The 12,970-nt window shown below is 39.8% G+C and overlaps 1 protein-coding gene across 16 annotated transcripts in view; it reads left to right on the top strand.

The window, feature by feature from the left end:
- The window catches only part of CNKSR2 (connector enhancer of kinase suppressor of Ras 2), a 475,055-nt gene that overhangs the window by 178,923 nt on the left and 283,162 nt on the right, over window positions 1–12,970 (top strand). The gene's annotated exons all lie outside the window — the stretch shown is intronic.

Genomic DNA, 12,970 nt, shown 5'->3' with positions numbered 1-12,970 from the left:
ACTGTAGTAAAGAAGTATAAAAACGGTAAAGAGATAGGAAAGGGTAGTGAAAGCTTTGGATAATTAACTACCTATGTAAGTTAACTCATTAAGTTTAACACCTTTGTTGAGCATTAAAATTTATGTGGACATTATTTAGTCTACTTGGGAGAGATAGACAGTTTTCCATTGGCCTTATGCTTTAGTCAAGAAGTTCTAAATATCTCAAATTCTTGCCTTTGAGAAAACAGTGATTTCTTTTGCAGATATTAAATTTGATGCCACTAAAAGTTTAAAAAGGCACTATTTCAGTTACTTTCATGCATGACACTTTCCAAAAACCCCATGCATTTATTAGGATAATATTAGAGTCTTACTGTGAAATGAAGCAGTCTAATTAACAGGGTTAAATTTCCTCAACCATGCAAAATCTTTTCTCCTATTTCTAGCCTTCAGTTTTGGTTTTCAAATGATAGCAATAAGAAAAATTATTTTAAAAAATCGTCACAGACAACAAAAGGCTCAAGGAGACTTCCCATTGGAGTGCCTGTCGTGTTGAGGCATTACTCAGAGACACTGTGGTGTGGCTTAAGTTGTTTGTTGTTTTAAATCTCAATGTTAAGGCTTTTGTGATCCTGGTTGTAACATTTATAGCACAAAATGCTACTAAAGGGCTAGTGCTTGATTTAACAGGCCAGAACTTGGGCTTTTCTCTGTTTTTCTATACCAATTTCCAAATAGGGAGAAAAAAAAGTTTAATTTTTGAAGCCGTCGCCCTGTGTACACACACTTTATTTTTCTTTGGGTAAGAAGGTTTTCTTGGTTGAAGCTTTAACAGGAGATTGGTTTTGAGACATTAACAACCAGCTAGACTAGTAAAGTGCTCATGGTGAATTATTGGCCATGAAATTATAAAACCAGAAAGAAAACACTGTTTAGTCTGTTGAAGAGTTTAAGTGTTGAATTGCTTGTTGCTATGGCTGCAATGTTCTGTTTGCAATGCTGGCTTTTTCCAGTGCTCTTACCAGTAAAATGCAGGAGGGATTTCATGTGAGTGGTGTTCTTAAATCTGAGCCAAGAGATTTGCTTATAACTGCAAAGTCTGCTAGCAGGATTGGTGCCCTTGTATGTGCTACATCATTGCCCCACCTCACCACCATTGCTCTGGGAAAACGAAACATTGCAACTGGATGGAGAAGGTGAATCCTCTCCCTTTTAGAAATGTTTGAACCTCACCTTGAACATTCCCTGTTGCGGTATCAGATCTACCTTTTAAATGTATTTATTTGCCTTACACATTTGTGATCCTGACATAGCTCTGAGTTCTTGGATGATTATATGTGTTCTTGTGTGTACATGTATGTGTTTTAAAGCTTAATCATTCCTATTGCTTTTTGGGTGGGACAAGGAATGCAGTTCATTTGCAGTTGTTGCTGTACAAGTCAAGTGTCATTGCCAAAAGTTTTTCTTAGCCTTTTGTTCTTATGTTCCCACTTTTCAAACCTTTTGAGTTTAAACCAAATAATAAAATTCAGTCCTGTTTCTTCCAACTTCTTTTGCAGACTTGCTCTCAAATAACCACACTGCAAATTAGGAGTTCCATGCTTTTTTTTTTCAGATGCTGTCCTCAGCTGCTACAGTTTAACATAGTTCTGTTGACTTTCAACTAAAACAGTTTTGCAACAACTAGTAATCTGCTGTCTGTTAATCAGAACTTTATGCCTTCAAGAGATATTGCAAGATTTTACTGACACTGCAAATAGTTCTGTGTATCAATTCTGATGTAATGCCTAGATATGTCATGGTAAACTGAAAATATGGGTTGTCCTTTCCTGTATTTATCCATAGGACCTAACATCGTTGTGTGTTCAGTTGCTTCTTTTTGTCTCATTATATCACGTTAACATTGCACTGCTAATCTTTAATAGATTATTTTACTTCCCTAATTAAAATTACTTCTGTGTAATTCATTTAGATGTTCCATATTGATTGTCCTGTAATGGTTTTTTGCTTTGTAATTGAAGAGGATTCTCTTGTGGGATATTTTTGTTTGTCCATGTGTTTGCTCCTGAGGCTATGAAAATGGCAAACATTCAGACCTTTGACACCAAACATCCCTCTTGCTGTGTTGTTCAGAGGCTGCCTGCACACAGAGAGCAGGTCTATGGCTATAGCACAGTGTGTTGTGTTTCTGTGACTCAGTTGTGCAGGACAAGTTGGGCCTTTTCAGGTTTGTCTTCTGATAGTACAAAGTAATAGGTGGAGGCAGCTGTGCTTTATGGTGCATTCATCCCCTCCCCCTCCAGCCCCACCGCTGGCTTTGCCCTCTGTGTTTCAACAGATTTCACCACTTAAGTCTAAGGAAAACTTGTAGAATCTTCTTGGAAGTCTATTTAAGGGCTTTGTTCCAGGAGAGCTTGCTTCACTTTTTTATTTTTTATTTGAAAGTGGTTTTGATGGTGGTTCCTTCATGTTCAAAGACTTTGACTTGTGGGAAAGTAACAGAAATTACTAAGGGTTCAGCATGTAAGAGAAGATACTAGCTCTCTACAGAATGTAACTGGCTGTAGATTCCCCTGATTTAGTCACAGAAAAACTGTTACTTTTTCTCCGTACTCTCTGAAAAAAGTCTTTGGTGAGCAGTAGCATGCATGGAAGTCTCTGGTGCTGACACCTGCCCAGACAGTGCTGGGGCAAGATCTCTGCTGCTGGCTCCATGTGCTGCAGGCCTGGCCAGAGCAATATTGGCACATCTTCCAGGGAACTCACACCTGAGACCTGCATCAGTGTGCAAGGGAGCTTTCCATTCTGCAGGCTCCATAAAATTTCTTTAGGTGTATCAATAGAAAAACATTGTCATCTATGTTTGAGTTTGAAAAGGTATTTGGAGTAGGAAGAAATCACTTAGACTGACTTCCCACTCTTCAACCCCATTTCCTTCTGCATTGTTCCTCACCTCTTTGTTCTTCCACTTCAGCAAGTTTTCTGTCCTTTTCCTGCACTCTTAAGTATGGTAATGCCTGCTGACATGTGCTTTAGGATTTTGTTGTGGCTACCATATCACCATAATTTTTGAGTGACTTCTATATAGGATAGACAGCTATAGCAAAGTCTTAAATAGATTTCAGTAAAGCAGTGGTTGCCATTTGGGGGCAATTAAAGGATGAGGGCAATTTGTTTGATGCATTGATTTATTTCCCCTTTCCCCCAGGGTGTTTATGAGATATAACAATCTTCCATCTTTGAATTGTGTCACCTTGAAAAGATTTTGCTGTGTTTCTTAAGCCTGGGCACACTCATACACATTCCCTGGCATTTTGCTCCATCACCATAAGCTCTTGTTCAGGTTATTAACATCTCCCGGCAACCCATGACACAGTCTAGTGAGGACTGTCACAGAGAAACACTGTAGCCTCATGCTCCAGTCTATGAAACCTGGCTTGTTACCTTAAACCGCTTGCAGACACTTGTTAAAGGCTGGAGCAGGAGCTGGTGCTGGCATTTTGCAGCTCAAATACATGTCTAGTGCCTGCCAAGACTTTCAGGAAAGCTCCCCTAGATCTTGGTGAGAGCTGTTCACTAAAAGAGGTATCAAATGTCTCCTTGTGCTGAGGTACCAAGCCTGAGGCTTTTTTCTTTTTTTTTCCCAGTAAAAAAATTAGGAACCAGCAAGAGAATAGTAAGAGAAACTGAAAGAAGTTTATCCCACCCCACCTACCAGTTACAGAAGTTAAATTCAAGGTGGCAGTGCCGTCACAAAATAGGATTGATGGGTTTAAGGAGTCCAATGACGAGCAACAAGTAGTGTTTCACGCTCTGTGCCCAAGAAAGTGTATCCGTGGGTCATCCTAGGCAGCATTTGGCTTCAAGAAGAAGTTTGCCCTAGTAAAAAATATACTCTGAATATGATCAGGTATTTCAAATTCTGAAACACAGGTACAAGGAGGCTTGCCTCCCTTTAATCAGTGGACTTTACTGTGCAGTGAAAACGGTATGTCTCAGAAAGATCAATGTTTGCTAATTTAATGCTGTGTTATAAAGTGGTACACTCTGCACCAGTGCACTTCTAGGATTTGCTTCTCTGCTGTTTGGATAGGGTGTCTTTTCACTTTGACAAGGTTTAAGCAGCAGTGAAATGTGGGAGTCAGTATGAGTAATCCATAAAGCCTGGATTGCACATGCTGGAGTCGATGAGGATGTGCATCTGAAATTAATAGGGTGGTTTGCTTTTCTCACAGCCTCTTTCTGTTTAGAGAGGATACCATTAGTGGTGTCCTGTCATCTTACCACCTAGTTAGTTTTATCCACACCAAGAAGCAAGAGAGAGACCATTAAGATACCATATCTTACCCTCTGGAATTATTCAGGTTAGTAAAGGTGTGCATGCCTGGTAATGTTTAAATAAGTAGAGCTAGGAGAAAAGACAGGTAGTGTTTCACATTAGAAATATTCCTAATGAGGTTGACTCATAGCATGAAGTGCAGCACCCTCTGGGACACGGAGGATTTTATTTTAACTTACTTCATCCACTATAAATCCTGTAAAAACTAGAAAGTTTGCCGGTTGTTGGTTTTTTTTTGCTCTCGGTCCTGGGCAGCACAGCTTGTGCATGCTCAGGCACTGAAGCAGACTAATGAAATGACTGCTTTTTCTGACCTTTGTTTTTGTGATCTGATTTTTCCTTCCTAATTCCCATTTAAGCATTCGTGTGGCACTTGACTGGGTGTTTGCATTCCTGTGGGCTGGGAGCCATCAGTGTTTCTTGCCTTGTCTTCTAGGGCTCCTTCTCTCCCTCCCGCTGCCTCCAAGGCTCTAGCTTTGCTATTCATTCAGAATGAGCTTGCCTAAAAAAACTGCCTAGTCATATTCAAAAATATTATCTTAAACCTGTTGATTTATAGTGCTAATGGCTAGCACTACAATGCTTTGATATGGATAGTTTATATATTTGCAAGGAAATTTTCATCAGTGGGTCACAGTTTCAGGGAGAAAGCAACTGTGGAAAAGCAGGACAAGACAGTGGCTGCAGTATCACCTGGTTTGCTTTTCAATGCAAACACTTGATATACAAAATGTCTAGTGGAATGGCACCTCGACACATACTCTTCTTTTTCAAGCTAAACCGTTTCGTGCTTCATTTGTCATAAGACCCAGTGAGATCCTATGAGAGCTGTTATATTTTAAAATTAATGGGTGGGAGGACAACGTCGTTCATAATCTAGGTTATATATCACACTAAACTTTTCTTTTATCCTTGTTAACTTTTAAGATACGTGTTTATCTGAATAAGAATTTCTATAAGCTTCCAGAAGCAACTGCATATTTGGGAAAATTGTCATTCCAAGTAAGAGTTGCTTAATTATCTTCTAGCTGCCATATATGTGTGTATGTTCAGCTGTGAATATAAAGATGTGGTTAGGCTATTTATTATATTTTTTAAAGTATTGATATGAAGACTAAGTTGGATAAACAACTACTGGGAGTAGATATCTTTCTGAGCATGCTCTCTAATTCAAAATTTAAACTTTATAAAATACAGCTTTTCCAATTCTCATATGCAAGAGAAACTCCATTGTAGAAGTGGGTTTGCATTCTAAATGAAAGTGATGGAATTCAGAAGCTCTGTATTATGATTTTTAAGTTTCAGTTTGAGGGGAAAAAAATACCTGCAATGTTTGAAAGCCGAATATTGAATCAGTTACTGAGTAACAATTCATAAAGCAATATGGGCTACTAACAAAAATAAAAGTAGTTTAATTTTATGCCTGTTAGTATTTTTACATGTAAATGCTTTTTACCCATAGATATGTTGTTGCCCCATTTTAATTTTAATTCATTTCCATTGCCCATACTGCTAAAAATGCAAAGAGGAGGTGAATTTCTACTCTTATTTGGGTTTTAATAGCTTTGTGTGACATTGCCAACAAAGGTCATCTGCTTTTGTCTGAAATATATGGATTAAATGGTCTTTTTACAAACAAAAGAAATGCACACAAGAATTTTCTACAGGGTCATTCTTATAGATTACTTTTTTAGCAAAGTTTCCGCAAATCTATTACTCAGCTGGTGGCTGTTAATGGAGTTGTACCACCAGAGACACCTTTGGGTTAGGCTGGGGGAATAAGGAATCTGTGGATGTGAGAATATATTTCTGTTTTTTTCCTACGTTCTGCATTCATTCATTTGCTAGGTGTTACATGAACTATCTGGTTTGCCTTTAATTTTTCCATTTCTTGGTCTAAGCAAGCTCTGCCCTTGCCACTTGCCCTGTCTGAGTCTGGCTGCAGAGACCTTAGGAAAAGGCAACTCATAAGTGGCAGAAAACTTCACAAGCCATACAAGGAGGACAGTCCAAGCCCTCCTGGGTTCTTTGTTTACCTTACTGAAGAACATGCAAATGCTTCCCAGATTATTGGTCTGATACACCTCAATAGCAATATAAAAAAGCCTTTTTTGCGCTTTCAGATTTCACCCCCTCAATTCTAAATATGTTTCAATTTTGAAGTCACTGTTCCTAAAGGAGTATATGTAGCTTTTTTTGAAATTATTTTGCTTGGAAAAAGGAAAATCAGACTTTTTTTAAAAAATAAATATTTAGTTTCCCATTAAAAAGATTTTTCCTGTCCCAAAATTTATACTCACATTCGTTTTTATTTCAAACATGAAAAGCTTGCATTTTGTAAAAGTAATTTACATAAATCGTCTCACTGAAAATTTTTTGAAAGCCACTCTGATTTGACCACTGCACACTGCATGAAGAAACCATTCTTCACTAGGATTTTTGCAGAACTGCGATCATTCCTATGTGAAATGCAGCAGGGGCTTAGCCTAATCTAAAAGTTTCTTAATGGAAAGGAAAGTAAACCCACAATATAAAAGGTTAACCCACTATTGTGTGAGTGATAATGTTCTTTCAAAATGTATGCTTTTAAAATGTTTAGATTTGTCAAAGCTAAGAAAAACCAACTCTTTCTCTAATCTATTGTCATTAAAGCAGAAGAATCTGATGCAGTACCAGTAGGACTGGGAGAACAGAGGAGGACTAAAATCTCTTCTGATTATGTTTATTATATCCCCAGGTGGTACCATCTGCTGTCTGTGGCTCTCAGGTTCTTTCAAGGCAACTGTTAATGCTGGGATGAACTTGAGTCAATAGTGCTTAGAAGGACTTGGGATGTAGTTTTATTAAACTACTACCATGCTGAACTTCTGTAGTGTCCCTATATAAACATGTGTTCTTGCTTAATTACTGTTCATCATGGGAAACAGGATGAGATTAAATTAAAGTCCTCAGTGTGAACAGTCAGCATCCTACTAGATTATTTTTGTTGTTGGACAGGAGATTCTAGAAAACCCATATTTGCTACCAATCAGTTTTGCTGTGTAGTTTTTGTGTTGTTTTGGGTTGTTTTGTTTTGTTGTGTTTTTTTTTTTTTTTAAGAAATCCTTAGAGTTCTCAGATTTAAGATGAAGATTGTCATGGAGGTCTATGAACTACATGTTGCAGGACAATTTTTTGTGAATATTCCTATCGTGCCAGCCTGGCCTTTGGCTCACTTTCCTTTCCTTTTAGCCACTAGCTACTTCTCTGGAGGGTCTCAGATCTCATGTAAACACTATGTTTTACCTGCCAGCCCTGTGCAACTTGCTTGGATACTCTTTGACAACTAAAATGGCACTAAATGCTTATGTTTTGCATCTTAATCTCCTTATTTGTTTCCTAAACCTTTCCACGGCAGGAAGGCAGCATATGTTGGCTAAAATCTTGGCCCCTCCAATGGCTCCCATGAGGCTGTAAGTGTGCTGTGCATGTCTTGGAGCCAGTGAGCTGGAAGTGGATTTAAAGGTTATCCAGTATAGCTCTGCCCTCTGAATCTGGAGCTGCTATACCTACTGAATCTGTTCTTAAACATCCCCACAGTGGGCATTCCTCGTTACCTCCAGACAGTGCTTCTCCTCTTTGCTGTATTGGAAAGGCATTATTATTTTTTCTCCTAATTGATGTTCAATAGTTCCCTTTGCAATTTAAGCCTAGTATTTTGTTTCCATTATGACACAGAAACCAAAAACTGCTCCATTACAGCAGCTCTTTTGCAAGCTGAAAGGTTGTTAGGAAGGTTGATTTTGGTTTTCCTCACACGTAGTGTTTTCTAGACTTCTGACCTTTCTGGCTGAGCTTCCCTGGGTTTTCCTGATGCCTCCCATCTCTTCTAGGATGGAAGCATCCAAGCCTGGTGCAGTGCACCTGTCTGAGACCAGGAAGATGGCTTTGCTGGGCATTTCATGTACTGCACTGTGATATTTATCTGTTTTGCAGCCATACTGTACTTCACATTTCAGTTCATGCTGTACAGTATCCCAGACACTTTTCTGCTTTATGGTTAGTTTTCTAATAACCTCGAGCTGATTATTCCTGCATCTCTCACATACCCATATTAAGTAGCTCATGTTAATAAAAATCTCTGGTGATTTAAGATGTCTAATTAATTGGGCTAAAACCAGGCAACCAAGAAAAACATAAATTTTGTAAAACTAACAGCCTGAGTAGACAAAAAAAAAATTAAAAGCCTTGCAGACTAACCTGGTGTTTGCCAAATTCTATTTCTGTCAGCACAGCATTTGCCATATTGCTGTATGAAACTTGGCAAGGGATTTCACCCCTCCAAATTATTCCAACTTCTGAGACTCCTCCAGCAGTCTGGGAGACATTTCCTCACACCTTCATGCTTGTGGATTTTAATAGGTTTATTCTTTTCCACTATCCAGGCCATTAGTGCAGTCTGTGACTGTTTCTGGATGCAGAGCTGCCTCAGGGGAACCCCACATAGTGCAGCCTTCCCTGTTAACAGTGAGCCTCTGGTGTCTCTTCCATCTGGGCTCCACTATCAGAGGACACCTTGGATATCAGGGGTAGCTAATGTCACTCACTTCTGGGAGCTGAACTTCTAGAAGGAAAAGATTGTGCCCTGTCTCGCATTCATTCATCATCTAAATAGCCAGGGAAGATGTTACCTGGAGATAGGCAGGGAACTGAAGGCTCCTCCTTTTGTCACTTGGGATTTCATCAGTTCCTCAAAAGAGCTTAATGCTCTGAGTTTGTACTAAACATGTGAGTTTTATTTGTAAGCTCTTCTGTCGTTTTTCAATATCAAGCATTGCCAGTTCTTATGAAACAAATGTGATAATATGCTACTTTATTTAAAACAGAAAAAAAAAAGCCTGTAATAAGGCAATTTTGCAGGGATCTCAGTTCTCATTAATAATAAAGGTTTCAGGCTTTGTTTTTGAAAAATGTCATTCAAAAGCTGAAAGACAAGTTCTGTCTCCTTTTGTGGCCCAAATTTGCAAGTTTTTGATCTTGCTGGTGACAGTTAACACTCTCACATCATTGTACCTAGTGTAATGCTATTAAATGGTATGATTTTATGGACAAAGTGTGAAACAAGTTCTCTGTGGGATCTCACTGTATTTACATAAGGAAAATAGCTGCATTTTAAGTAGGATAGTCATTCTCTGGGTCCACATTTTGAGTACTGCTGGCATGAAAGAATAGTATCTAATTATTTATTCTCCTCTGGATTCCAAAGGGATGAACTTTGGCCTTTAGGAATATAAAACATCACCATTGGTTTGTTGAAAAACATTTGAGTTGTTATCACTGTTAGAGAGTGAGGAGAGAGGCTGTCAAAAACCTTTAGTTTAAAAACACTTTTCAGCTAGTTTTTGCAATGTTGATTTAATCATGTGAAGAATTATAGGCATTGGGGAGAAGGTGAAATTAAAGAAACCTCACCTGGGAGATTTCTCCTGGTTGTAAATTCAGACAAATATCAGACAGCAGCATGGCAGGGGTAAGAATGGGGAGGAAATGTACCTTGATCGCTCTACCCAGGAAGACTAACCAGGTGGAATGGTTCAGAAGGTTCTTCCTGGTATGGCTTCTGGTATGGCTGGGCTTCGCGATGCCAGAGACACGTGTCTGTGGGCTCCTTTCAGCTAATAGGTGTCTCCTATACATGCAGATCAGTCATTATAGAGTACTGGAGAATGGTGAACATGAGAACTAGAAAATTACAGAAGTATCTTTCTGTAGTAAGAATAGCAAAATCTGTTTCAAAATTCACATGTGTAAAATGTCTCCATAGTAAAAGGAAAGGAAAAGAGGATGTGTGTTAGTTTTCCTGGGAGTATTTGTTTAAAGGATAGCTGAAATTTTTGATTCAATTAATTGTGAACTATTGATAGAAGGAAGTTTCATGGGTTTCATAAAGTGAAAAAATAGTTGCCTTGGAAATAGCTTTTACAGTTAATGAAACTAAAAACTATCAGCTACCTTCTTTTTGCTCTCCTCTTTCCCAAAAGGTCAATATCCTAAGCTTGTACATGTTGTGACTAAACAAAATTATGCGATTTATAGTGAGAGTAGAAAAGTCATTTGAAGAAAAATTTAGGCTCCTCAGTCAGTTTCGAATATAACACTTGGGACCTTGATGGATTTCATTATTCCTGAACTTTAGAGGAGGCTGCATGTGGGAGGCTGAGGGTACAGTCATATGGCCTTGAGCAGACATCACAATCCCTTGAAGTTCCACAACACCCGGAGTCTTTGGATTTCTGCTGAGAGGAAAACAGGAATTGAGGGGTGAGATTTTATATGCCACCTAGATTTGGCTCTTCTGCCATGTCAGCCAGGAGACTGTGTGTGTTTCTGAGCACCACAGCTATCCAGGATGCTGGGGAGCAGGAGGCTGCTGAGAGTAACCCAATAAACAAAGAAAGGAAAGCAGACCCCCACCAAGGTGGTGGAGGCTTAATTTGCCAGCATTATTCTGGAGAAACTGAAAAATCATGGCAGAGACACGTCTACTCTTCACTGAGTAAAAAACTGGCTGGATACCCAGGCCCAGAGAGTTGTGGTAAACAGGGTCAAATCCAGCTGGCAGCCAGTCACCAGTGTTGTCCCTCAAAGCTCAGTTTTGGGGCCAGTTTTTTTCAATATTTTTATCAATGATCTGGATGAGGGGACTGAGTGCACCCCGAGTAAGTTTGCAGACAACACCAAACTGGGTGGAAACATTGATCTGCTCAAGGGGAGGAAGGCTCTGTGGAGGGATCTGGACAGGCTGCATTGATGGGCTGAGGCCAATTCTATGAGATCCAACAAGACCAAGTTGTCACAGTTTGATTGGAACACTTACTGAAGGAAAAAAACGTCAGTAAAAGGAAAAGTGGCTTCATCCAGGATCAAACCAGGACACCAGTGCCAGGTCCTGCATTTCAGTCACAACAACCCCAGGCAACTCTACAGGCTTGGGGAGGAGTGGCTGGAGATCTGCCCAGCAGAAAAGGACCTGAGGGTGCTGCTTGACAGCCAGCTGAACATGAGCCAACAGGGTGCCCAGGTGGCTGAGAAGGCCAATAGCATCCTGGCCTGCATCAGGAATAGTGTGACCAGCAGGACTAGGGAGGTGATCCTACCCCTGTACTCAGTACTGGTGAGGCTGCATCTCAAGTACTATGTGCAGTTCTGGGCCCCTCACTATAAGAAGGACATTGAGGTGCTGGAGCAGGTCCAGAGGAGATCAACAAGGCTGGTGAAGGGTCTAGAGACCATGTCATACAAAGAGCAGCTGAGGGAACTGGGGAGGTTTATTTTGAAGGAGAGAAGGCTGAGGGGAGACCTTATTGCCCTTTATGACTACCTGAAAGGAGGTTGTAGGGAGATGGGTGTTGGCCTCTTCTCCCAAGTGAATAATGATGGGACCTGAGGAAATGTCCTGAAGTTGTGGCAGGGAAGGGTCAGATTGGACATTAGGAAGAATTTCTTCACTGAAAGAGTGGTCAGGCACTGGAACGGCTTGCCCGGGGAGGTGGTGGAGTCACCATCCTTGTAGGTATTCAAGAAATGTGTAGATGTGGCACTTCAGGCACTGCTCCAGTGGCCAGGGTTGTGGGGGGCTTTGTGGGGGGTTTTTTTGGTGGTGTTGATAGTTGGACTCAGTGATCTCAGAAGTCCTTTCCAACCATTTCAATTCTGTGATTCTGTAATAAAAATAAAGGAGAAACTTTCTACAGGCCATGATCTGTTGTACTTGTAGGGAATAGGAAACATCATGGTAGCTGGGGAAGACATGGAAAAATCCAGTGGGGTGAGATGGAAGCAAAAGGCAGATGACCAGAAATAGGACAAATTTATATAATGGTGAGGATAAGCTATGGAACAAGTTTCCTTGAGTTGTGTTTGGTTTTTCAAATGAAATGCCATCAGCCTTTATGCTGAGGATGATGGTGTTATAAATATTTCCTCCAGTTAGAAAAACTGTTTTAACAGCGTTTTGTCTTTATAGTGATGCATTGTTCTTACAGGATAACCTACTGTAAATGCACCTATGCTGCCTTTGCTTTTGTTTCATGGAATTACATGATTTAGCATGCTGTGCAGGTGAGCCAAGTAGACGTATTTTATGCTGGAACCACATTCTGACAGACTGTGCCAGTAACCAGAAAAGTTTCTTCAGCCCAAGTTGTCCTCTGAGGAGGAGAATCTGGCTCATTATTATCTTGGAAACCCTGTAATAGCTCTGTCCATAATTAACTGAGACGATAGTTATTTTTGACAAATAAAATCTTCTCATAATATCCCCTTAGCTCATGTTTTCCAAAAGTCTTAGCAGAGACCACTGGTGAGACTTTTTCTTCAGATGACTTAATTGTTTGTACCATATTGAAATCAAGTAGATATTTTAAAAGACAAAGTTATGAGCCTGTTTTTTATTTGGTCCTTGTATGTTTTGCATTTCTTCAGTCTGCTATTACTCACCTTTTGCAGTTGCCATAGCTAACACTGTTATTAATGATCAAAAGTATATAGCCAGATCTTTGTCTGTCTTCCTCCTGGGTTTTATTAACATGTCTCTTCCTTCCAAGGGAAATATAATGGTTGTAGCAGTTCCAGGCTGAGCAGGGGGATTATTGTCTGCACTTAAGCATG

This window comes from Apus apus, chromosome 1, assembly GCF_020740795.1.
Source record: "Apus apus isolate bApuApu2 chromosome 1, bApuApu2.pri.cur, whole genome shotgun sequence".
NCBI classification, from domain to species: Eukaryota; Metazoa; Chordata; class Aves; order Apodiformes; family Apodidae; genus Apus; species Apus apus.
The sequence above is the reverse complement of the archived record's forward strand: the minus strand, read 5'-3'. Positions and strand labels throughout refer to the sequence as shown.